Source organism: Lepidothrix coronata, unplaced genomic scaffold (genome assembly GCF_001604755.1).
Source record: "Lepidothrix coronata isolate B3197 unplaced genomic scaffold, Lepidothrix_coronata-1.0 Scaffold163, whole genome shotgun sequence".
Lineage (NCBI taxonomy): Eukaryota > Metazoa > Chordata > Aves > Passeriformes > Pipridae > Lepidothrix > Lepidothrix coronata.
The window spans coordinates 1,325,866-1,337,379 of NW_016690343.1; positions in this window are offsets into that span (position 1 = coordinate 1,325,866).

Here is an 11,514-nt window from a genome sequence, read left to right on the forward strand (position 1 = left end):
GAGCTGGCAAGAATGCAGCCTGATATGTCACACGTGTGTAAAAGGTTTGTGGAAATGATGAACTTGATTTTATTTTAAATGTGGAGCTCAAATGGAGTCTGGAGTGGAGTTATTCTTTGTCAGGTTTCAGCCCACAGAAAGATTATAAAGCTGAGCTCTGAACTAGTAAAAATAGAATTTGCAAATGAAGTGCTGACACAAGTCTCAGGCATAATAGGATGAGCGCTATCATATATGAATGAGTCTTTCACAGTAGCATGCCATGCAATGTGCAAATCACTTAGTTTAATGAACAGCTTCATTTAAAAAAAGAATTCATGTGGTTAAACACTCACAGACAGTTATTAATGTTTTAATTTTATGGACTGAACTAGGATGCATAAAATTAAATCCAATAAAACTCTAAAAATATTTAGAAAGAAGCCAACTAAATGTTAGTGATCATAGGTTTGAGGCTGCTGATGGGTTAGGGTTTCAAAATTAAGGAAGCCAAAAGCAATATATCTTGCAGGGAATAAATAATAAAACATTAATATAAAAATACTCATATAATGTATCAAAATAACCTTGGTTTAGCTACATAAATCTGCTATAAAGAAGTTCAAGATGACTAAATGGTGGCATATAGATAAAAGGTATAAGTATATACCTTTTATATATCTAGTATATATATATATATATATATGGTAGATATACAAAGGTAGAAGGATTACAGTTGTATACTACCTATACATATTACTGCTTTAGAATCTCAAATGAGAAGCTTTGTATAAAATAGACATCCACAACAACATTGTGGGTCTAAACTCATTATAGAACTAGTTATTACCAAACCTAAACAAACTAAATAAATCTAAATAAATGGGGAAACCTCCCATGCTATTTGCCTGGAGACATTGAATGATGTCTGTCCTACCAGACTACAGTATGTCCGGTGTGTCTTCATGCATGATTTACATCAGGGTTGCATCCAGGTATGTGTGATAAACTAAACCTTTCTTACCAGGAAGACGGTAACGCCCTGTACACATCTTGGATCTGAAGCAAACACAAGCTCTAATTTATATATACCCCCTGCTCAAACTCTTACTCAGCTCTGGTCCAGTTGCTGGCTTTTATAAGTTCCAGTCTCTGCTCTGGCTCCAACAGGATGCTGGGATACAGCTTGGAATAGCACAAATCTACCACAGCTCCATCCCCTCCTGGGCCTGCAATGGTACTGCCGCCCCAGCTAAGAATGACACTTCAGGCATTTTTGTCCCCCTATATATATATAGGTATATATATATATGAAAAAATATATATTTATCCATATTTTAACACCCCTTAAAAAAAAAAAAAAGAGAGAGAGTGTATGTGATGGCCAGTGGAGGCAGAAATCCTTCTAGAAATTGGGGTGAGTCACTTACTGTCTTGCAAAAACTATGCCTACATACTATTAATGACAATTTCGTGAAAATAAGAGAAGAAACTAACGTAATGAAAAAGAAGAGGTGGAATAACAGTCTTCTTGGGAAACAGGCATTTTGCAGATGGTACTTTTCAAGTTCAAGTAAAATAAATCACATGAGAAAGGGGCACACTATTGTGTCACTACCTACTGGATATTTTGCTTTTATCTCAATACCTAGAACCTAAAATGCCTGCAGAAGCCTACTATGATAAAACATATAGGAAATTTGCTTTGAAAATCTTCTGCTGGTGGTGATGTAATAGGGGAGGAGTCTTTTCAGCCACAAAAATTTCAAATTATTCAGAATTTATTTTGATAGCAGAGTTTGAGTGCATCATGTAAGCCATAGAATATGCAAAAAAAAAAAAAAAAAATTCCTGTTTCCTAATTTGAATTCAATAAAGAATAGGATGAAATTAATACAATCCAACACACGCTTATCACTTTCTGGTTTTATCTGTATTCTTATTTCTTTTTATTCTTTTCCAAGCTTATTTCCCCCAAATTGTTTCTACCAATTTGTCTGTCATTCATCAAGCCATTTTAATTTTGATATGAACCAATAAGTACAGCTGATAACATCTCTATAATATTTCTACTTGTTTATAATCTAAACAGACAATTTTAGAGACAAATCCTTGGCAAAATATCTTCATGCTAGGGATATGAAAATGGAGGCTAAAAAAAAAAGGAAAAAAAGAACATTCTAAGTTTATAGTATATTACAAGGTTTTCATACTCGGAAAAAAAAATGAACATGATGGAGAAACAGAGACAGCTGTCAGGGTTTAAGGATAACAACTGTTCTTTTGTAATGGGCTGGTGGTTAGATGTGAGGAACAGATGTGAGGCTGACAGGAAGAAAGAGTGAGTTGGTAGATAAGAAGATTTTTGAGGTTTTGGTCAAAACTCTTAGGAACAACTTGGCCTCCACTGTCCTTAAGACGGAACAGGAAAAGCCCCTGTATGAGTCTGGGACAGGGGAGAATAAAGTTGTCAGCAAAAACACAGACATACCAGTCAAGGCAGAATTGCAAAAGCAAAGACAGTTGAAGAGAATAGAGTAGACAGAGTAAGTAAAAAGTAAAAAAAGGTTTTTCTTCCTTCTTGCTTGTTAGACCGAGTAATGGAATCTCATTTTCACAGAAGAATTTTTTCAGAGTTGGAACAGATTCTTCATGTACATTAAATGTAGAGAAAGCAGAAAAACTGTGCATTGGTAAGGGGAGTCTAAAGCAAGCTTTTAACCATAGTTCTTTGTGTTCTATAAAGCCTATGTTCTTCAGCTCTCTAAGTTGGAGCCAAAGGAAGGATTAAATAAAGTGTAAAGGAAAGACAAATTTACAGAAGATATTTATAATAAAGGAAAACTTCCACAAGTTTGAAAAGAATAATAGTCACCAACTAGATTACAATATTTTCTAATTTATTTTACTGTTAGAATTAAAGTCATATTATAATGAAGGTGAACCCTCTAATCTAGGGAAGACAGAAATACTGATCTAATGATCAAAACATGACCTTTGGTTTGCTGTGACAATAGATCCATGTCTGTGACTGCTTGGAATCTAATGGCAAGTTCAAAACCTGAACTGTAGTACTGATGCTCTGGTTTTGGTCAATATTTACTGAGTCATTACAGCTCTGATGATCTGCATTTGTAATATTACAATTTTAAAATTACCTAACCATCTCTGAAATTATGTTAAATGAAAGTTGACAGTTGGAACCCTAAGTTTTATTTAATTAAAACCCTAATCACTACTATAATTTAGAAATGTCAACACTTTGCAACTTTTCTGTTTTTTTTAATTCTGCTATTTCTCTTCCTAACATGAAGATATAGTGAAATGTCTCTGCTTTTAGAAGTGGATCAATCTACTAGTTTCATTTAATGAAATGATAGATTTATCACATAGGAACAAATTTCCCTCTTCTGTTAGTGAACAATGACAATTGGAATAGACTTAACTCCCCATCAGAATGAAGTCAAATTAAATTCTAAACCTGAAATAGCTGCTGGACTTTATACACTCCAAGATATTCTGGATGTAAACTTGCTAAGCAAAAGGCTTCAGTGATATTGCTACTCTAAAATATTGAAAAGCGTCCCTGGACTGCATTTCTTTAGGGTGTTTAAGATGCACAATACAACAGAAGTTTAGAAAATCAAACACAGTGTATAAACTAGTCAACACAGATGAGAATTAAAACCCCTTGTGGATACCCAAAACCCTGCACATATGTAGAAACAGATGATTAGAGTGTTGTATCTGTCTTACCTTTCAGTTGCAAGTGGTTTAATGTTCAGCTGAACTATCTCTTGAGTAAATCTTTTTTATATTCCAGGTTTTAGCATTCCCCTGATTTAACAGGATGGCACCTTGATGCATCTAAACTCTCTGGTTACTTAATAAGAATAATGAGAAACCATTTGTTACTCCATTCTTTTAGCTGTGTTGCTACATTAAAATGTTCCCCTTATAGGACCTTCAAATGCTCTTCAGTAGTCTTTGCTGTTATTAGTTCTAATTCATGCCTCTTTATTGGCTAGAAACTAAATTTTGCAAACAGTTCCTTCAACAATTTACATGTCTAGTGTGTGTCATGGATAGTATAAAAAGTGAGCTGCAGGAAAAATAAGAAGTACTGCAGTTTTTCACTTAAAATGGACTGATTTGGAGAAGCAAACAACAGGGGATAAGTTAGCTCAAAGACAAATATGAAAAATAGCACAAGGTGGATCTTTTCAATAAAAAATTAATTTTTTACAGCAAATTGCTCATTAGAAAATACTAAACAAGCATTTTGTCAAATAAAATGTATTTCAAAAAGACAAAATTGAGAAATATACTGTCAAACAAAAATAGTCTTTTAACAGAACAAAATTATCAAATTCAACAGGCATCTTTGGAAATTCCCATTTTAGCATATCTGGTATGTAAAGTTAAAAAACCTGTTTTACAGTGCAACACTTAATCTGATGTGTTTGATTGCTTCCCAGTTCCCAGTAATTTTAATCCAAGTATGTATTCTTACAAAAGGAGATTAAATTTGACTACTATTTCTCTATTTATCTACCAATTTTTTAACAGTGTTCATGGAGAGATGGTTTTGAACAAGGAAAATACTCTTGTTTTTATGTAATTAAAAAATCTCAAGCAAGCAAATAGATATTGTTTTTCTGTATATAAACCCATTATTTGCAGGTGGTCCAATAAGCAAATTAAGTATTTAACTATAAATCAAGCGGGTACTTTATACTAGAAAATATTAAATTCTGAGTAGAAGTGATGTTAGTTTCAAGGATAAAAACAATGAAAAATTTAGAATAGCTGTAAGGGGTAAAGCTTTTATCTAATAAAATATGAATTTTTCAAGTCAGGAAAGTTATATAAGGTTATAGCTGCTGTAATAATGCTTTATTGTGCTGAGTTTTATGGGACATTATTTGTTTTTTGACTAATAGACTTTTAAATACCAAATAATATTATTCAAGAAAATCAAAATGTTGGATCAGGAGTTAACTCATTACTTCAACATTAAAAGAAGTTTGGGTCAATCTATTACAAAGTTAAACTGTTCAATACAGTAAAACTTGAACACCATCTGTTCTTACGTGGCCCAGGTGAGTATCTAAGAAATATATATCCTAAATTATTTGCTGAAGTGACTAAAAGTTGTAGGTCTCCTATTTCATGAAATATGTTCAGTGAAAAGTATCTCAATGACATGGAAAAAATGGAGGAAGAAGGTGATTTTTTAATGTGTTTTATTTGTGGGAGTTTGATAATGTTTCTATTCATTCCAGAATGAAAACACCCATAATTTCTTCATCTTTTTTGGCAGATATTTGACCTTGTTCATGTGAACTTAAAAGAACATAATTAACTTTATGTGTAAAAGTAGTCCAAGGAAACTGCTTGAACAGAATGGTAAACAAGGGATTTTGAGCAAATTTGGAGAAACAGAGTAGAGTTCCTTCCACTAACAGATGGCTTTGCAGCAGGTAACAGAAGAAGATAATGAGTAATCAAGTGCAATGACTAAGCTGTCTTGGACAGGTTGTGTTTTCTATTCCTTCCCACTTCATCTCTCCTTCTCCCTGTTTGTCAGAATTAAACCAGTAACCTACATATTGATGAAGCCCTCATCCTTAAAACAATTCAAATTGAAAAAAGAGATTGCAGCAGCATAATATTATATTTGTGAAGGAGAAGAGTGGTAATCTGGAACGAAAGCATCAACATACCATTGGAGAAAACAAAATTTTTCTTGAGATCACATAGTTTGAGATCCCTGCCAGAAGCACTAGATAGAAAAAGAAACAGATTGGTGATTTGATAACCAACTGCTAAGGAGAGGTAGGAGGCCTTCTATCTAGCTAGGAGTTTTACATTTTTATCATAGATTTGATGAATCATATAGTGAGATAACTGTTTTGGAAGGACAAAACACGGAGTTTCTGGGGATATATTTAGTGAATAGTATTTGGCATGAAGAAGCAGATATTAAGGGAAGGTATTCAAACATGTTATAGAAGCAAGAACTCATCAAGAGTTCTGTATTACAAAGAGTGAAAAAAGTCTTCTTTTAAAAAAAAATGGGAAGTGTTCTACATTCATGTAATGGAAATCAAAGTTTGTCCAAAGTATAAAGTAATTTTACAGAACTTTATATAGGATATCTATTATAAATAAGTTATGGAAACACATGAAACTGAATACTCAAAAAAACCCAACAACTCTTCAGAAGGAAGTTGCATAGGATAAAAATATGAACTGTCCTCATGGTTTCATAAACAAGAAACAGATGGCAGAAAATACATGAGTCAAACTACTGTATGTATGGTGTGTGTTTGGGGATACTGTATTTTCTCAAGAAAAACATCTGAATGAGCAGGTCAGCCTGCTCTCATAGGGAACACTGATTACAGGGACAGGCAAGAAACATCCTAGAGAACATTAAATAAACAAATCCTGTATAAATACAAGCTCACAAAACTGTGAAGAATGTCAATTTTTAATTTGCTTATCAATGTTAAATGTTAAATGTTAAAAAAAAAAAGTAGAAACTCTCAGCAGTATGAAACATTTTATATGGGTGGTATTATCAAAGATAATGATTGAGGTGATTCACATTACCAGAATAATGTATACTTATTTTCCTCAGTCTGGAATTTAAAATACTTATTTGTGTGCATGTGAGAAAGAGACCTTCTATATTAAAGAAATCAGTACCTGATTTAAGGCTACTGAAAACCCAGAAGTACTAGATTGAATGCCTGCAGATTAATGTGTTAACTAGAACAGTCTAATAAGAAATGCAGGAAGGAGTCTGCCCTATACTGGTCAAACTGAATTAGAGAAAAGGATAAACTACCTTTTTAAAGTATCAGTTTGTCATCAAAAGGTACTACTATTTACACATGTATGCTGGAGAATGCCTGGAATAACTATTGTAAGAGGTCTAGGTTTCAGGAATTGTAATATTTCAAAGCTAAGAAAACCTTTGAGAGAAAAATAGAGAGAGAAGGAAATAATACATGGGAATGTGAATGAATATGGAGAACACTTGGTACATTACAATTTCACAGTCCAGGATAAATGCTTTAGATAAATTAGAGTAAGAATACTTCATTCTTACATCATATTTAGCACTAGTAGATGTCAGATATCTTCATACAGAGGTGAAGGCTTTCCTCTGAAATATCAATTTCAGGTTCAAGACTTGTGTTCTCTTCTCACATATATGGGCATTCTTTTCTGTGGCCTTGGATAAGTCTGCCTGTTTCTTCTCTGTATAGCTCAATCCACTGAAGATCACAGATGGTGAAATTAAGCTAACAAATAGCTATTTAAAAAATATATAGTCAAAGGAAAGAGGAAATAAGAAAGTAACAGTCAGTAAAAATTAGTTTGAAACTGTAGAAACAAGAGAAGATGGAGATATCAGAAAAGTAGTCCCTGTCTCTTATTGCAAAGAAAGAAAACAGTAAGTTGGGTGGGGATTTTTTGGACTATATTTGGAACCTAATAAATCCCACTGGGTCATAAACCAGGTGCCAGATGGAGATGATGAACCATTGATTAACAATGTAGAAAAGGCACAGGTATTTACTATTAAGAAAACTTGTTTTCTAAAACTGTGAAATTATATAGGTGTGTCTGGTAAAGTGACTGACAGCAATAAAGCACTTTCTAGTCCACCAGTAATAGCAGACAGTGGATAGCATCTTCTAGGGATTCCACCTTTTAAATCACCAGGGTCAAATAACCTGTGCTTTCAGGGAAGATGTTTCCTAAGCTGCAGTGGAACTCCTTTTCTCTTTCTCCATTTGAGGTAGGACAGGAAGAAAATGAGATCTTTTAAACTAAATTTAAATACTGAGTAAATCCTGAACACCACACACTTTCCCAAATAGACTTCACTGAAAATATATTTAAATTTTTTAGTTTTTAACATATCTGCTGGAATAGGTATACATACTAAGATAGTCCCACAAAGCTGATGTACCTTTTTGTTTCAGTTAAAAAAATTAATAATTTGAAACTGAACCTAGATAAACTGGGAAAACTGAAGACAATGAGTATTTATGACAAACTGAAGATGGAATTAGTATTTTCCTCACTTCTTGGTGCCTGGATTTCTTCATGAAACTCTGATTCTTTTATTTTTCTTCCTGTTTCAGGAATAGAAGTGGCTTGGCTTGGGGGTTTGTGAATTTTTTTCTTTCTCCTGCTCTCTTATGTGCTGCAGTGTATTGTCTGATTGCATCAATCACATTATGTCTCCTGAAGTAAATAATATATTGTCAAGATATGTATTATTTAATCCTGAATAGGGCCTTCACATGTGAATACACAGGTATAAATTTACAATTTGCTGTGGTGCTGAAACCTATATTTGACAGAAGTTATAAAGGAGGAGATGAGTGAATTCATTTTGTCTGATGTTGAACTTACTTGGATAGTAACTGAAAAGTTCAAGGTGAACTCTATCATCTGTTTAAAAGATAGTTTGAAATGTTTGTAAATGTGATGTATTTTCTGTTGTCTAAATACCCACCAATGCTATCAAACAAAAAGTCAAGCACTAAAGTATATTTTAGGACCCTCTGCTGACTACAGTTCATCTAGCAATAATGAGGGACAGGGTTGGAGGCTTTGTTATTCCTTTGATTTTTAAAATGGTTAATTCTTGTACATTTAAAGCTTAATCCATATGTTAATCCACACCCACTTAATTATTTCATCAAAGTCATATAGGTAGTAATATCTGGAGCCTCAAAATTATATATATTTATGTTATCATATAGATCCTGTTAAGTTATTCTCTGATAAGTTTCAGTTTTGCATTTAATGACTTATATGTGTGACTTCCAGTGTCATTTGCCCACTGGAGCTAGGCCTCACATAGTGGTTCATGGTGGTACACAAAGATTTGCTGGGTTTTACCTTGGCTGAAAATTGAAATTTCACAACATTATGTTGTAAAAATTCTTGTGTTGAGGAGCATTTTATAAATTTCATGGGTATAGTTCACTCTGATTTTGAGTAAAAGCTGTGTTCTGATTGTTGAGGTGATAAATTTTGCACATACAACTTTTTATTCCCATTGTATTATCCATTACAGTTAACAAAAAGAAAAAAGAGAATTGAGAAGTTTTCTTATGAGCTTGATCAGAACCTTCAACACCTTGGTAAGTGTACGTACTGATGTATCCACTGCAGTACTCAATAACGCACGACCAAGAAGCTGCATGTGCGAAGTCTGTACAGGCTGTAACATTTCTCATACTGATGTTCAAATTCATGTCTTTGCTTTGGCCCTTTTAGTCCTGCAGTACTGAAGAAAGAAGAGCTTTCAAAGTTTCATTTGACAGTTTTTCTTCTTTCAGTCATCCCAGAACTGAGCTGGGAAAGTGGGTACATATGACCCCTGCTCATTGACACAGACAGCTTGTTATAAGTCTGTGATAAGTGAGAAGACTTAAATGTAGTGATTTATGTCACATGCACCATCAGTACTGACATAATCAATGTTACTGCAGTGACAACAGCGCTAAAAGCACTTTTTATAGATTATTCTCTTTTCTACATTTTTATTTAAATGTCAATACTTTAAAGTTCAGTTAAGAGACCAAGTGACAAATATTTTGTATTATTCCATTGAACAATCTTTGTATGACCCCCTTTTGGTTCCTGCAGGTATATCTATTACAGTTATTTGAGCAATATTTTTGTAGAATATGTTTAGCCTATTAGTTGCCTGTAAACCATTTGCTGACTCTGTTGTGTTTGTGTTTATGATCGCTGAATTAGTTCTAGCACTGGTTTTGCAAGGAGGTGACAGGAAAGAGGACTGTGAATGAATTCTGGATAATTCAAGTAAAAATTCTAATTGTTGCTATTAATGTTCAGCAACAGTCAAATTATTTACAACATGTGAATCTGATTCCTGAGTACATAATTATTACTAGCAAATTCTGGTGCTCTAAGTTACAAAAGTAATGTTTTTATTTAACCATACTACTACCTTGAACTGAAAAACTAGACCATCTGATACAGCAGCTATTAACTTAAATAACATATGGAATAATTACTTAGGGATAAACACTAAAAAATGAAGAAAGATACTGTCTTCTGATTAAGGACACTGCATTACATTTTCATATGATCTGCTATGTTTCATATGATAGATATAGATATTTTTCTAGATTTGTTATAGGCATACTGTATAAGTCTGGAAGGATGCAAGTTATTTTCTTCGTGTACAAGACTTCCAAATGCAAATTGGCATACCAGAATTTACTTTCAGAATTTTAACTTTTAAGTTTTACTAGAGTTATAATTTTGCAGCTGTTTGAGCTCAACAGCAAAACCCTCAGTTTTCTGAAGTAACAGTTTTCTTGAAGTACCAATGGACACTACCTTAAGTGGTTTTATAATTACACATAGGTTTGAATGAAAGAAAATAGAAAATGGAATGAAAGAAATAGAAAATTATTTTTATGTATTTGATAATTAATTTACATCAGAGAATAACTCTTTTCAAAATTTTAAATTCAATTGTTTAATTACATAAATTGTTTAATTACATAAAAATAAATTCAAGGTGATGTAAACCTGAAATTATAGGTTATCAAAGTGGTACTTAAGCACTATAGTTCCATAAAAAGCACGTACTTGTGGGAACAAGCTGAGTCATCCTGCACCTGCATTTAGTTAATTAGAACCAAAAAGGAGGATCGACCTTGATGGGTGTTTTCACAAAGAGAATGCTGTGTTTCTCAAAGTGGAAAACCACTTGATGGTCTGCATGGTAGCATGTATAGTTTCTCTCACGGCTGAAAACAGCCACCACATGATGCAAGTGTGAATGTGTCGGATCAAAACCCGAGTTTAGCAAGATCCTGGGAATTCTGGTTGACTAAAAGACAACACCACGTGCTGTTTACAGAAGAATATGAGTAAAAGGGGAACACAGAAAAAGAGCTGTGGAGAAATTCCAAAATCGAAATCGAATTCTGCATGTGTGTGTGTGTGTGTGCAGCCTCATTTCTCCATCACCCATATGTACTTGAGGAAAAAAAAGTAAGCAAGACTTCGTAGTGAAGAACAGTAAAAACATATTCAAAAATATTCACCCAAAGTAGAATTTTAAACATTACTGCAACTTTTTGAATCTTCAGTCTATACATATGAAAAATATTAAACCTTTGACATTTTTGCCATTACTGAAATGCTTGAATTTTATTCTTCCTGTGCAAAAGATCAGAACTTTCTAAATTTCAATATTGACAAAGTCAATACTGCTAATAAAAAATTATTTAGCAATAAATTCCTCTAACTCCAGAACTATTTAATGTACTTTTGAGTCCCATAGTGTTTGTATACTGCTAATTTTGGTGATTACCTGTAGCACTAAATCTGATGAGAAACTTGTTTAAACATGTCTTAAAATGGCCTTTTGTGGTCTCTTTGCAAACACGTGTTTCTTCTTCCCAACACCCCCCACGACAGGTTATCTCCCATGCAGGAATGTCCTGGGAAAGGTGT